This window comes from Paramormyrops kingsleyae, chromosome 5 (assembly GCF_048594095.1).
Source record: "Paramormyrops kingsleyae isolate MSU_618 chromosome 5, PKINGS_0.4, whole genome shotgun sequence".
Taxonomy (NCBI): Eukaryota; Metazoa; Chordata; class Actinopteri; order Osteoglossiformes; family Mormyridae; genus Paramormyrops; species Paramormyrops kingsleyae.
The window spans coordinates 36,195,216-36,208,851 of record NC_132801.1 but is presented as its reverse complement, the minus strand read 5'-3'; the positions used below and the strand labels follow the sequence as shown (position 1 = coordinate 36,208,851).

At 42.5% G+C, this 13,636-nt stretch overlaps 1 pseudogene; it reads right to left on the bottom strand.

Annotated features, from left to right (window-relative positions):
• Positions 1-206: 206 nt before the first annotated feature.
• On the bottom strand, positions 207-11,086 carry LOC111838783 (uncharacterized; annotated as a pseudogene).
• Between the last annotated feature and the right edge of the window lie 2,550 nt (positions 11,087-13,636).

Sequence of the window (13,636 nt, the reverse complement as noted above, 5' to 3'; positions counted from 1 at the left end):
TATTCAAAGAGAGTATTTTTTGTTAAAGAAAACATTGTGTTGGAAACTATATAGAAATTTAAGTTTTGTATTTGGTAGAAAAAAAATCTACAAATGGAGGAAATGTAGTATAGTTAAGAAACGCGAACTATGGGAGATGAGAGAGGGACAGATGGATAGAACAAGAATAGGATGCACCATGGGGAATGACACGACAATAAAACAAATAAGATACAATACAGTTTCTTTATTAGACAACACTACAGTACATAAATGCTGTTTGTACCATTAGGATGCTTCTCAGAGTCCATTTCTGAACTTTAAAAGGCACAATTACAACGGTACAGCCACAGTGACAAGCAAAGGTATAAATCTTTACTCTTACTGAGAGTTTATGGAAGATTCATGTAAGTTTTGTCTAAATGGATAATAGACAAAAATTATTGGTAAATATTGTCCAATTATTTGCATCTGCAGCCTGCCCAGATGCTGTGCTTCTTGGAGAGCCTATGTGAGCTTCATACATAGTTTTTAGGAAACATTGATTGGAAATATAGACTTGCAGTCAGATACTTTAGACCTGCCTGGAAACCAGACGTCTCTGTACAAGACAGGATAAACTACAAATACCATTAATGCTCATGAATGACAGCTTTTGGCGTTGGTGGCTCACAGTATTCATTCATTCCGTCACATGCAGGTGCACAGAAGCATTCAGTTGAAACCAAGAGTGACAGTTTATTATTGCAATCTTTTGCTATTGGTATTTATAAATATTGTAAGTAAAATAGTTATCATTGAGTTTTGGGTTTGTTCGTTTAATTTTGAAGTTCAGTGAGTTTTCAGTTCACCACACTGCAGATTTGCACTACATTGCATGCACAGACAAAATCAAACATAATTCTGTATACTTTTTATATTTATTTTCCATTTATTGTATTGTGTTATTGATTATATAGGTTGTTTTAGTTGTATTTGGGTAACACTTTATAATACTGTTCCGTAGTTAACAGGTAAATATGTAAGAAGTAAGCAGCAACAAAGGAGTAGTGCTTCATTAACAACTAAATCGGTACTATTAACTACTAAAGAATTATGCTTAATTACTCAATAGGTAATAGTGAACTAATGTCTGTTATACGATGGTTTCATCGCTCTCACCCCCAACGGCTGGATGGACATCCAGCCACTTTCCTGAGGATGATGGCCAACACTTGCCTGACAGAGCTTGTGGTGTGGGCCTTTGGTGCTTTCTTCAGGTCATCAGGTGGGTACCCCCCTTCACCAGTGTTTCGTCAATTAACCCACAACACCTCCAGAGGGCTTGACAGCTAACCCCAGCGTCCTGGGGCTGCCCCCTTGGCCCCTCCGGCTCCACAGCCACTGCTCAAGATGACTCCTTCCTACTTAGTGGGTTGTTCCAGCACTCACAGCGCTTTACCCAGAGCCATCTAGATGCAGTCTCAGCTCGTTTAGTGATGTTTGACACTAGACGTCTTCTGTTGCGACCTCTGATGCCAAGCCTGGACAGGGCAGTCCAGAGAGACTGCCCAGGGAATCCTCGGCAGCCTACCTCTACTGGCAAATTCCAAGCACGCCATCCCACCTGTTGACAATCGTGGATAAGGGCCTGGTACTTCCCAAGCTTTCTCTCATGGACCTCTTCCATCCTCTCCTCACATGGCACAGTCAGCTCAAGAAGAACCACTTGTTTGGTTGCTCTAGACCACAGGACTATGTCTGGTCTGAGAGTTGTGGTTGTAATCTCCTCTGGAAACTTAAGTTGTTTCCTGAGGTCAACCCTCATGTCCCAGTCAGCAGCAGATGTCAAAATTCCTGTGTCCATTGATGACATATTAGAGCACTCCCCTGCCTTAACAAACCTAATGAGGCTGGGCGCTGTCGACCTTATGATCTTGCAGGCCTTCCTTCTCTCCTCCTCCAGACCTGTGGCCAGCTCCGCCAATATCTGGTCATGCCTCCACCTGAACTTACCGTCTGCCAGACTAACTTGACATGATGACAGCACGTGTTCAAGGCTTGCTGGTCTCCCACATAGTTCACACCCTGGGCTCTCAATCAGCCCCCAACGATGGAGGTTAACTGGCAATGGCAGGACATCATAGGTGGAGCACAAGAGGAACTTGATCCTCTTCTCCTCCATGCCCCACACATCCCTCCACCCCAATGATCTTCCCTGGACACTGCCCCAGCATGTCCACCTCCCCTGGATTGTCATAGCCACTGCCCTCATCTGTCTGTTCTCCTCCTCCACCATACGAAGCTCTTCCTGGATGAGGCTGCGACGACCTTTGGCATTTGCTTCCTCCCACCTTGCCCTGGTTATGACCCCTAGCCCCAGCCTGCCTTGGTTGACAGTTCCCACGATGTCTCTGTGCCGTAGCCTTACCTCCGCATCTGCCACGGCCCTGCTGGCTGACCACTTCCGCCCTGTGTGGATGGAGATATCTGCTTGGCTCACAAACTGATCGCTGCTGTCCCGTAGCATTACCACCTGGCGGGCTTTAGCCACTTTAAACTCTTCCACCACAGATGTTAATGGTAGCTGAAGCTTACTTCCAGAGCTGTACAGGCCAACTGAAGAAAAGCTTTTGGGAACTGCTAGCCGCAGGAAGGTGCTAATCCTCCTTTCTAAGGCTTCAACTGTTGTTAATGGCACCTCATACATCAGTAATGGCCACAGAAGTCTTGGGAGTACTCCATGCTGGTAGCCCCAAAGTTTAAACGTACCAGGTAGCCCACTCCTGTCCAGAGCTGGCAGCCAAGCTTCAACCTGGTTAAGCATCTCTTTCACACTCTCTCGGTCATTCAGCTCTGCTCTGTACCATTTCCCCAAGCTCTTGATGGGTCTCTCACTGACAGTGGGGATGATCCCCTCTCCAATTTTGAAGCGAATGCGGTCCTGAATGCGTCCTTTCCTCAGAACAAGGCTCCTTGACTTTGATGGCTTAAACTCCATCCTGGCACCTGCGATGATCTTGGCAAGATCTTCCATAATCCAACGACCTTCTGGAACTGATCTTGCAGTTATTGTCAGATCATCCATGAATGCCTTAACAGGGCCTGCTGAACACCATTTGCCAGAACCGCACCTCTCCTTGGCTTCTTCACTGTCTTGACCAGGAGGTTCATTGCAGCTGCAAATAGAATGACCGAAATTGTGCACTCTGTAACAATGCCTTTTTCCAGCCTCTGCCAGCTGGTTGTGAAGTCCCCACAGGTGAATCGCATCTTGAAGCGATTGAAATAATCGTGCAGGAGGTGCTGGACTTTCCCTGGGACATGGTAGGCTTGCAGAGTGAGGTCCACCAGCTTGTGCGGGACAGTTCCATAAGCGTTAGATATATCAAGCCAGAGGACTGCAAGGTTTCCCTGATTGCTCTTTGCATCCTCAATTACCTTTGAGATGACACTTGTGTGCTCAATGCACCCTGGAACTCCTGGGACACCCCCCTTCTGAACTGCGGTATCGATATACTTGTTGCTGAGTAGAAAGGAGGTAAGTCTGCCTGCCAAAATTCCAAAGATAATCATTCAGAAGAGAGATGGTGCGAAACTGTTTTATACCTGAGGAGTTTTCCTCTTTGGGTATAAAACGCCCCTCTGCAATGAGCCACTCATCTGGTAGGCGATTCCCCCGCCATGCCACCTTCAACAGCTTCCAGAGTCTCCTTCTCAACCGCTCACACTGCTTATAGACTTTGTATGGAATCCCATTGGGTCCCGGTGCCGAGCCAGCCCTTGCCCTTTTAAGGGTATCATTGACCTCCTTCCATGATGGTTCTTGGTCCTTAAACATGGTTGTTGGCTCGTCCAGGGTCATTACGGCCTCCTTGATCTCCAGCTCTGTGCCCCTCCCTGGATCACTGTGCGTGCTGGAGAGGTACTCCTCCACCTCTTCCCTTGGCGCCTGCAGTTGACCAGACCTTTTGTCGCCCAGGAGCTTCTTCAGATAGCCAAATGGGTTCTTGGTGAACTGCTATCTCTGCTTAGACTGCCGTCTTCTGTTCCTCCGATGATACTCTGCTCGGCGTAAGGTCTTAATACGCTCTCTCAGGTTGTCCCGGATCTCCTTCAGAGCTTGTTTTTCCACTTCCTCCGCTTGCCTGAAAGCTTTCCTAAGCCTCCGGAGATCACAGCGTAGTTGTTTAATCTCCTTGTTTCTGCGATTCTCCCTTTGCTGTTCGGGTCTAGGTTGATGAGTTCCTATCTGTTTCACTCCAAACCGCTCTGCTCCAATGCTCCAGATTATACTCGCCATTGTCTTCACTTTTCGATTCAGTTCCCCCGCGAGAACGTTCTCCAAAACTTGATCCACTTCACAGTCAAATCTCTCCCACTCCTTCCTTGCTTGTCCAGCTGGCCAGTTGATTGTCTGCTTCCCTGCCTCGTGTCTGTACTGTAGATGCTGCTGGGTATTCCCACTCTGCCTCTGTGCTGCCCTCAAAGGTACATCAGGGATGGAATTGCCCTCTCTTTCTCTGCTGTGTGCCTGGAGATTCCGGGAACTGTGGTTAGTCGCCGGTCCCAGCCTCCTCCATCTCACCAGGTTGCCCAGTGCGTCGCCCACTGCATGACCGTTGGCACCCCATCTTTGACTGATGAATCTTGAGACCTTTCGCATTCTTGCAGACTTTCCCACATGTGCAAACCGCAGCTGTCGCGTTAAGCTGTGCCGAAGTCGGGTTTACGGTGGCACCTCAGAACAAAGCCTGAAGAAAAAGGAGAGCCCAAGAAGAGAGGTGGAGAACATCAGCCCCGCAGAGGGAGGAGAAGAGCAACCCAGGAGAAGCCCTCCTGAAGCCTGCCGGGGAAGGCCTGCTACCCAACAGAGAACTGCAACCAAGACAAAGCATTTCACCTTCCAAGCTCCACAAGAAGAGAGAATCCAAGGGGCTCCACTCCAAAAACCGCTCCAAACGCCGCACCTTCTTGAGTGCCATCAGTTCATCAGCCTCTGCCACCAACTGCCAAGACTCCCCCCCAAATCTGCAACCAAGTAAACCAACTTCCTTTCATTCTAACAACCTATGTTGTTCTGTTAACCTGCTATATGGGTCGTGTTTCCACAAACTGTGCTTGCTTTGCAGAACAGTATTTCCCTTTTAAGGTTACCCAGTTAGATCTGGGGGCTGTTCCACGAAGCGAGCTAACCTCAAAAGCCAGGCTTATTTCGGCTTAATTTTTCCAAATTCGGTTCCACAAACGAGGCTAACCTGAAGCTCCGCTTAGTTACTATGTCAACATATGCTCTTGGACAAGCCTTTTCCGTGGCAGGTTAGCTGTGAAGCTTAGCTTAGCTTGATGAATATGATTGGACAAGCCATGTGATGTCACAGCACAACATTCTGCGGGGCTGGGATTATTCTACTGCTGTTCTCTCCCTCTCTCACACACATCGACCCTCCAATATAAAATTATTACAGTTTACATGCAGGCAATTCCAATTACTCAAAGTATAAAATGACAAGGTGTGCATTGAAGGTGTTTACATGAATAACCATGGCATGCCCGTTTATTCATAATCCAGTTGATGAGGGAGCGCGGCTTATTCATAGAGCTTTAAGGCAACAGGTTCCACAAGTACTTCAGCCCAGCATAGATCTGTTGCATTTTCCAGATGATTATTTGTATGAGCGCTATAGATTTATTAGACGCAGTATTACATATTTGTGTCAGTTATTGGAACCTTACTTTTCTAAGAACACACGTCACTCTAAAGCCCTTACGGTTGCACAGTCTATGTGTATCACTTTGCGTTACTTTGCCAGTGGATCATTTCTGTACAGTGTGGGGGATGCTGAACATTTAAGCAAAGCTACAGTGTGCCATGAAATTAGGAAGGTTTCCATTGCATTAAAGTCCTTTTTAAATATATTCATTACCTTTCCTGGCCACCAAGGCATTCTTGGCATTACGGAAACTTTCTTTGGAATTAATGGTGCTAAATCTTTAAACATCTAGTCATTTACAACACATAAATCATTACCTGTACACAGCAAATACTGCATGGGTTTATAAGGAAGAGACAAATGTTATTCACTGCAAAATAGTTTCAAGTTCATACGGCTAGCATTTCTGAGCAAACAGAAATTGTTTCCTCATCCTCCTGTGTCGTGGATGGCCCTGCGATCTGCAAAAAGGGAACATTTGTTGGTTATTTTTATTTACCATGGCCACAATGCAATAAAATTCAACTTTTATTGTAACATACAAAGTACGACATGCAGTGGTATGCTTATTGCTGTACAATGCCTGACCATAAGTATTAACAGTACTAAAAATTAAACTTTTCCATTAGAAGCGGGACTTAACTTACAGAAATAACTTAAGTGAAAAAAAACCACAATACATGACAGAATTAGCAGCAGATGAAGGCATTGCAGTGTATATGATTAAATACAATACTCACAACAGATTCTAATGACTGTGGTTCAGGATCCAAGAGGGTCAAGACACCATCCACTACTGTAATGCATTAGAATATTTAAGACATTTAACAGAAAGCAAGGCAGAGAGGTGAAACAGTAAAGACCTACGGTACCTTTAACATAAGATTGCACATGACTGGAAGGAACAACGTCTGAGGATTTTCCTCCCTCAATCCCCTCAATAATGGCCCTTGCACAGCACCGTACACGGCCTATCACCTCGGCTGGGGTACAGGCTGCTGGATGTGGGCCTATCACCTCGGCTGGGGTACAGGCTGCTGGATGTGGGCCATCACCTCGGCTGGGGTACAGGCTGCTGGATGTGGGCCATCACCTCGGCTGGGGTACAGGCTGCTGGATGTGGGCCATCACCTCGGCTGGGGTACAGGCTGCTGGATGTGGGCCTATCACCTCGGCTGGGGTACAGGCTGCTGGATGTGGGCCTTCACCGGTTGCAGCAGCCGCAGCTCTCTCTTTGGTGGCTAAATTATACAACGCAATGTGGGCTTTAAATTAATTATTTAAAAATGTAGTTCTAATTAGATTTACTTTTTACCGTTCTGAAGAATATTTTTGTATTTAATCTTCACTTGCTGCCAGGACCTTTTCGTTCCACTGATGTTGCTCCTGAAACCAAGCATTATTAATAATTACAATTATATATCACTTTTTGTCTAAGATGGACCCATATAATTAACACACTGTCCTGTTTATGTGTTAAAATAGCCTTAAAGTACCTTACAACTGGTAACAAAATACATATGTAAAAGGGAATATTATTGTGACTATACATTTTGAAGGCTTGAAACTGTTCTCATTTAGTTGTTAAATATTTTTACATCCTTAACACAAAGGTTACTTAAATCATGTTCTTACGCATTTAACCTGTCAGCTATTTTCTGCCATGCAGCCTCACGAGATTTGATGATGCAGCTCGTGTTCCCCTTTGTAGTCTTTGTAGTTCTCATAGGCTTGCAGTAATAATTCTTGCTCCGTTTGGGGGGGAAACGCAGCTCTTTCCTTTCCTTCCATTCTTACTTATCCAGCATCGATTAACAAGGCTGCCTTTTATATCGCGTGGACGGGCACAAACCTCTCTTGTCAAGTTTGGCTTGAATTAGTGGAGATTAAATACACCTGAATTTTGTTCGTGGAACTCAATGAGCCTGAAGTGAACTGTTAGGCTAACTCAAGTGAGGCTATTACAAATAATCCTCAATTTTATAAGCTCGCTTCGTGGAACAGCCCCCTGGTCATTGCATTTTCATGATTACATTCTGTTTGTTTCTATTCCGTTATGTCATGTTTGTTGCTTATATTAAGTGTAATGTCTGTCTTATGTTAGTTGTAGTGTTAGTTAGGAATAAATGCATGTTTTTTTTTTACACAACTTCAGCCTCTGTTCATTAAGTGTTCAAAGTGCCTCTGTGCGATCTGGCTACTATGCTCTGAAACCTTAAACTCGCCTGAAATATCGCGAGACTCTCATTGGCCGTGAGGGGAGCTAGGTTCGCTACCGATCGTTTACATTACCTGGTGATGCAGCTTGGTGGACGAACCTTCTAACACAGGTTACTAAGCGATACTGGTAATTAGTCAATCCCATTTATGTCTCACACTAACAGACTCATGGGGATTCACAATCGAGTTTGGAGGAACCAACCATTCAGCCTAACAATTAGTTAAAAAATCATCATTAAATAATTAAAATTTTATTAATTTCAAAACATATTGGTGGAGATATTAAAATTTACCTGAGCTAATAATTCCTACACCAGTCACATGCAATCGCCCCAAAATCAAATCACCAATAAGTGCCTTGTATTGGACCATCATGAATTTAATTCTCCTATACTATTTGCTCTAATTGTTAAACCACTCACTACTTGGCTTCAGAGCAAAGGATTTAAAAGCATCAACCAATTTTGTTTTACACAGAAACAGGGGTATTTATCATTAAATCATTCACTGGCATTTTTACAACAAACTTCCTCTTTTTACTAAAGAAACAGACTATCCAGCTGGTCCTGCCTTCCCCTGTCATTAAAGTGGCAAGTCAATCTGATTGAAATGGTTGCCCTGCCAAAATAAAGAAAAAGAATTCCCTCAATACATCACCCTTAAATTTCAGAAGGAATTTGGCATTTTGCTGGCACCAATGGTGAACATCAGGGGGGTATTACATGAAAGTAGCTAAAGAAAGGCAGACTTTCCCAAAAAAGTCAGACTCAACCTACCTCCATCTCTAAACTTAACCTCTTGTCGTTCCATGAACGCAGTTCAGTTTTAATTAATCAAGGTTCATTCAAGACAGACTTGCATAGTCTCACTTAGTGCGCACACCCGCGATATTTAAGAAGCCCAAATAAATGGATGAACGTTAGATCGACCAAATCAGTCGGAAAGCCTGTAAAACGAGAGCGGTGTTTCTTTCCGCGGCAGAATAAAAGCTGCTAATAGAGCTGTATGAAAAATACAAAGATGTAATTGTTAAAATAAAGGCAACACTATGGCCATAAACACAGCCAGGGAGTTGGCTTGGCAATGAATTGCAAACAGACTAAATGCATATGGTACGTAAATGTTACAAATGCTTAGTACAGTGGCATGGTGGTAGAGTGGTTTATGCTGTCGCCTTATAATACGAAAGTTGCTGGCTTGATCCCCATAGCCAACCTTTTGGGTTGATTTCGGCTGTCATTATTACTGTATAATATTATTTGATCTCCGTAAAATACTTTAAATCACATCCGTGTGAAATGTTCTGCACAAATAACCGTATGTTGTCTTTGCTATCTTAGTAGTAAACTTACAAAGTAGACAGCCACTAAAAATATAAAGATATTTTCCTGTTCATATTATTTTAACGATTTTTTTTTCCATTTACAGCCTTTGCATTTCAAGTTTCACCTTTCTAATATGCTTACGCTTTTATTTTACAGTAAAATACCGTTATAACGGACTTAAAGGGACCTGGCAAAACAGTCTGCTATATCCAGAGTTTCGGTATGGCTAGGACACCATTTACTCATGCCACACCTCAGCAGACACACTTGTGGTATCGATTATTACATTGTACCAGACCAGATGCGTGACTATTAATAACCCCGACTACGTATCTGCGCTGCATATCACCGGCACACCACGCCTTGTAGGCGGAACTGCATGCCCGTTATAGCCGAACAGAACTACAGCTAAAAGCGGCCCTGGGGACCAAATTGTTTGTCCATTATAAGCGAAATTCCGTTATATGCGACTACAGGGTTCCATTTTTTATATACATATATACAAGACTCATTCTCCCGCTAACTCAAACAAAATCATGTCATTTTGGTGCACCTTACAGATTAACAAAAAAAATTAATCAGTGTAAAATATAATGTCAGATGAGGACATATAATTCAACAGATTACATGACATGAGTAGTAAGATCGCGGAATTTTGTCAGACGGAACGATCTTTTGGGAATATGTTCCCACACGTCGGACGGTCTTTGAGACAACGCTAAACTAAGCGAGACAGTTAGCCTGGTCCGGACCAGGCTTGTTCGCAGGCCTAAATTACCATGGTAATTCAGCGGGGATTCATTTAAGACACGGAACGGAACTCTCACTTAAATAAGCCAGACTTTCCCTTAAACCTGCTTCGTGGAATACCCCCCAGGTCTTCAGGAAAAATTTGCAGTCCTCTTCTCCCAAGGGTTCAGCCACATTCTCGATCTTCCACTATCAAGCTGGATTTCTGCTGACAGAACCTATTTATGCATTTGGGGACCACCTTCACAGTTGATCTGCTGGGATGCTCAAACGTTCTCATCACTTCTAACAGCTCATCACTTTCACAAGAAATCACCTACTTCACATCGCTTCTAATGGCAATGGGATGCTGAGCAGGGGAAACGAGTCAAATCTGGAATACATGAAAATAGCTTCTTTTTTTTTGTACTTTTTATTTACTTTGATAGTTAATCGGGACTGAAACCATTTGGCACTAATCTACTCTAATAGGGGCAACGCCCAGGGGTGTGCAGACAAGACATTGTTATTGATATGACAATGACACACTTGATATGAGGGGGAAAATACAAGCAAATAATTAACAAAACACAATTAGAAAGCAAACACAAATGTATAAAAACGCACAATACACAGTCAATTTAACAAAACAGAAACTGACCAAAACTATGCAACCAAGAATTAACTTGATGAACTGATATTTTCTCCCCTCCAGTGTTGTCATATTAACAGCAAGTATTGAACAAGAAACCCCTTTACTTCATTTAGAAAGAGAGGTCTGCTCTAGACTCCTCAACATACACACACCAACAGTGAAGAATCAGACAGATAATGTGTAAATGGTACAATAAACTATGCGGTACTTCAAATAATTAAGAATTACTGTCAAATGAACAGAAATTACCAGGTATACAGTTTTATTAAACAAAAAAATAAGCAAGAAACAAACCCTTTACCTTCATATTGGACAGTGTACATGAAATTTACCATCCTGTTACACTCAAGATGCTTTGAAGTAACTTAATCCCTCACTGCTGCTCAGAGTGCAAAGGGACAGTCTCAGTAAGGGAAGACCACAAGCTCATAGCCAGCTAGTTAGGTAGAGAAACCATGTGATTTCTGCTCCTTAATGCTCCTCTGTTCGATGAGATTTAAAAAAAAAAAAAAAAAAAAAATCAAGAATAAAATCAGAAAAAGAATATTGAGAAATGCAGCAGCTCTCTTTAATAAGGGCCTCTAGAATGTCATGGTAGGCAGTCATACTGAACTCACTGCCATAAAGCATGTTAGCTTCATGAACCATTTTCTGTATTTTTTGACCTCACTAGATGGTGCTCTTGCTTGCTTTGGGGGGAACAGATAGCACCATCTAGTGGAGTCAAAAAATACATCAGATGGTATCATTTTGCCCATCACTAAAGCATGTTCTCTCTCAGTAGCGATACCTATACTGTAAGGTAGGGGGCTCCAGAATGCTGGGGGGTTTGCAGCACTAATGGATCCAGTGGCATAACCCCTGTCTGTTTTACTGGTCTGGGAAATTTTTGTACCAGTCTGTGAACATTAAAAGTTTGAACCACTACTGTAAGGCATGCTTAACATTATCTAATAGTACTTCAAAATGGGGCACTGATTCTCATACAGTGCTCAAAGAAAGTCTTGGGACGCTTGCTTAATTCGGTAAAAATATCACAAACCTATTGCTTTTTAATATAAATCATTACTTCATTTGTTTGAAAAAAATATATCATATTAGAAACTGGAAGTTTTAAAATAAAACATTAATTTGAACGACTAATAATCTGAAACCCAGATATTCATTCATAAAGAGCTGTTCTGAGTAGAGATCGACCGATATATCGATTTAGCGATATTTTTCCCGATATTTAAGCATTTTACCATAATCGGTTATCGGTTTTGTAATATCGGGTTCACCAATAAACGCCACCATCTTGTGGGTGTTTTGAGAATTACGTGCATGATCGACATTGCAGCACGGCGTCTGAGGGGAAACAACAACTGCGTGCACAGGTGAAGTATACTTACTTGCTTTGCTATATTTAGTAAACTTTAACATAACAGCTATTAATGCACAAATTAGATGTGTTACATAAATGACTGATATGTAGTTTATGCAGCTTGGCTCTAAGAAATAAAGACGAACCCACAGTGTCACGTAAGATAATCCGTCAAATCCTGTCACAATAAAGACGTAACTTTGCCTGAATTAAATAATATACAGCCATTAATAAGCACATGTTGTAAATAAAAGCGCTGAATTTAATTCTCTCTCATATTGTCTATATCAGGGGTATTCAACTAAAATTTGAAGAGGTCCAGTTAGAGAAAATCTCCTCAAGCAGAGATCCGGGACATCATAATGTCTAACTTGCGTTATGATTGTGATACAGAAGCAGCCTATTTTTATCAATATCTGAATGTATGAACAATAGACTGTCAAATCAACGAAAATACAATTGAAAAACATTTCAACAAAATTTATTGTTAACACTGAAACACACAGTAGGTCTACATTAGATATAGGGCTGCAGTTTAAAATGAATTAGAGAAAATAAATAAAATGGCTAAATTGTGCATCTTAAAACAAAGTGCTTAATTTCAGAAAAAAAATAGCAGCAGCTTGAGTTTCCCTTTTTTTTTTACCTTTCACATCTCGACTTAACAGTCTCAATAAATTTTTCAACAGATATCTCAAAACATCTTAATTTTACAGTTTCTCTTTCTTTCCCCCTTATATTCCACTTCCCCACTTTCTGTTGTTCATTGAGAGAATTGAGCTTTAGTTTGCCCTACCAGGATTTTAAATCTGGGCTGGAATGGTGTCAGGGCCATTCTCATACTCATGTGTAGGTGCTCATTGGTGAGCCTGGAGCGATATTTAGTTTTTATTATGATCATTGTGGAGAAAGCTGCCTCACAGCTGTATGTGGAGCCAAACATGGACAAGATGTACAGGGCTACTTTCCTCAGATTAGGGAAAGCTGCCTCAGAGACCATTTGGAGCCAGAAAGTGACAGGTTCAGTTCTTCCAAACTGCTCTTTCAGGGCCACATCTGCTTGGAGATCAACCAGTTGCATCTGGAGAGGCCCAGCATTTGCCCACTTGAAGTGCTGTGTGACTTCCTTTGAGAACCCTCTGACATCAGTGATGAGAAATGGGTTCTTTATGAACATGGTGAGTTGCTGTCCAAAGCTGAAGCTATCGAAACATTTGCTGAAGTTTTCAATCAGCTTATCAACAAAGTCAACAAAAGAGGACACATCTCTCTGTCCCTGAACCTGTTCCTTCACTGTTGGGAAGTGTGCATAGTCTCCTTGCAGGTCTTCTTTGAACACCTCAAGTTTCCTCTGAAAGGAGCGGGCAGCTGTCATCAGTTCACAAATAGAATTGTCCTTGCCCTGCATCTTAAAATTCAGTTCATTCAGGTGTGAAGTGATATCAACCAAAAAGGCCACAATATCCATGTTTTTCTCATCATTTAAAAAGAGAGAAAAAGTTTGTTGCCTTCTGACTTTCCAGCTCTTCAGAGAAAGCTGCTACTTCACTTCTGATGGACCAAAATCGCTCCAATACTCTGCCTTTGCTGAGCCATCTCACATTTTTGTGAAGCAAAAGATCATCAGTGTTTGCATCAACTTCTCTGAGGAATTCCCTGAGCATGCGATGCT